Genomic DNA, 2676 nt, shown 5'->3' with positions numbered 1-2676 from the left:
ATGTTTATTGTTGTGATCCGGCGAATTCAGATCTGAATAACAGTGAGGAGTTTGTATCAGTGATCGTTAGCGCTTTCAATTTTTTTTCTCTATGAATCTTCCTAATGTCGAGATTCTTGATACTCAATGCATTAAGCAACATCAGGTAAGTAATTGCAACTTAAATTTTTTAACTTTTATAATTATTAAGTAGAATAATATGTATGCCTTTTTTTTTTTTACCAAGTTTCATTTTAATAATGAATTACTCATACTTTTAAATAATTAGTGTCCACACCAACCGGACAATGTGGCATGTGGATACTACGTAATGAGGATGTTGAAGAATTTGATTGAACATGCGAGTCCCGGACATTACTTGAGAACAGTATTATTAATTAAAATTTATAAATTATTTTTGAAACCATATATATAAATGTAATCAAATAATTGATTAATATATTTTACTTTGTATTTTTTGCAGCTAACAAGTACGCCATATATAGAGGCACAAATTGATGAGTTGCGATAAGAATGGGCGACATATATGTTACCAATAATCCAAAATTACTGACCTCGTTGTTAGGTTTTCTCACTTTTTACCTATTTCCTCATATACAATGTAATATTTGTTAATTTTATATATGTTTAACAAATATTGTGATTCTTGGAAAATAATTTAAATTTTCATTAATGAAGATTTGCATTTTCATTTTATTAATTATGTCAATTTCAATTTAAATTAATATTAAATTGATTGCAATTTAATTAACTATTAAAGGAATTTAAATTAATATTAAAATAATTTCAATGTCTCCCACTGGGAGAGGTGAGAGACTTCCCACGTCTCCCAAGGGGAGAGGTTGAAAGTCCACGTTTTTGGACACCTTTCAACCTCTCCCACTAGGAGACGGTGGATGTCTCTCACCTCTCCCATTGGGAGACGGTGGATGTCTCTCACCTCTCCCATTGGGAGACGTGAGATATATAATTACAATGACTCCATCTACAATGTCTCCCCCCACGGGAGACATTGTAGACTTTTAATGTCTCTCAAATAAAGTCATAAAACCCTTATATTGTTTGTAGTGATCCTATGGTGACTCAAGTGAAAAGTAGTATACACAAGCCCAAGGCTTTTGTCTCCAAGATTGTCTCAGATCCTCATGTGCCACCCAAGTCATACAAACAAGCCCTTTCTATTCCTCACTGGTAGAAAGTTATGCATTCCGAGATTGCTGCACTCCAGAAAAATGCAACATGGATCCTTGTCCCTCTTCCACCACAGACGAATGTTGTAGATTGCAAGTGACTTTTTAAACTACAATATCATCCAGATGGCACACTTGATCGACACAAAGCACGTCTAGTAGCTCGTGGATTCACTCAAACGACTGGCGTTGATTATTTTGATACTTTTTCACTAGTTGTCAAACCAGGCACCAACCGAGTTATTCTCACATTAGCCCTCTCAAAAGGTTGGCCTTTAAAGAAAATTGACATCCACAATGCCTTTCTTAATGGGGATCTCACAGAAAATGTCTACATGGCTCAAACTCTGGGGTTTGTTGATTCCTCTTGCCCAACTTATGTTTGCAAGCTTTCTAAGGCACTTTACAGGCTCAAACAAGCCCCATGTGCTTGGTTCTCCAAACTAAGTATTGTTTTACAAAAATGGGGTTTTACATGCTCTAAGGCTGACTCTTCTTTGTTCATCCTTCATTGTTCAGATCTTGTTCTATATTTGTTAGTTTATGTCAATAATATCATAATAACAAGCAGCAGCTCTTCAATATTAAATACTTTTGTTCAGCAGCTTCATCTCAAGTTTGCTCTTCGTGATCTAGGCCCCCTCCACTACTTTTTAGGCATTCAAGTCACATCCACACCAGGTCACCTTCACTTGTGTCAACAAAAGTACATTCATGACCTTCTCAACTTGACTGATATGTGTGATTCCAAGGTTGCTCCCACACCTGGAATTGTTGACAAACCTCTTTCTCAACATGATGGCTGTCCACTTGACGACCCTACTGATTATAGAAGAGTTGTAGGTTCCCTCCAATATGTGACAATGACTAGGCCAAATATTGCTTTTATTGTGAATAGGGCGTGCTAATTCATGCATGCTCCAACCTCAGCTCACTGGCTTGCTGTTAAGCGAATCCTTCGCTACCTTTGTGGTACTCAATCTCATGGAATTACACTTACTGCAACTTCAAAACTTCACCTTTCCACATTCACAAATGCTGATTGGGCTTTAAGTCCGGATGATTGATGAAGCACTGGTGGCTACTGTGTTTTTCTTGGTGAAAACTTAGTATCATGGTCCTCAACGAAGTAGAACGTGGTCTCCCACAGTAGCACAGAGGCTGAGTATTGGGCCTTGGCAAACTGAGCTGCTGAACTAACTTGGTACAAGCACTTATTTCGTGAACTGCAGCTCAACACACTTAGCTTCAAATCTTCTTCCATGCTCAGACAAAACATATCAAAATTGACTTCCACTTCATTCTCGATATGATACACAACCAAGAGGTGCTGGTTCACTAAATTTCTTCTAAACATCAAGTGGCAGACATACTTACAAAGCATCTACTTACAACTCAGTTTACAACTCTCAGTAGCAAATTTACTGTTCTTCCCAGACTTGTCACTTTGAGGGGGCTGTTAGTGCATATGGTTAGACTTGTATTT

Source organism: Humulus lupulus, chromosome 1 (assembly GCF_963169125.1).
Source record: "Humulus lupulus chromosome 1, drHumLupu1.1, whole genome shotgun sequence".
In the NCBI taxonomy this organism is placed as follows: domain Eukaryota; kingdom Viridiplantae; phylum Streptophyta; class Magnoliopsida; order Rosales; family Cannabaceae; genus Humulus; species Humulus lupulus.
Note: the sequence above shows the minus strand (reverse complement) of the source record.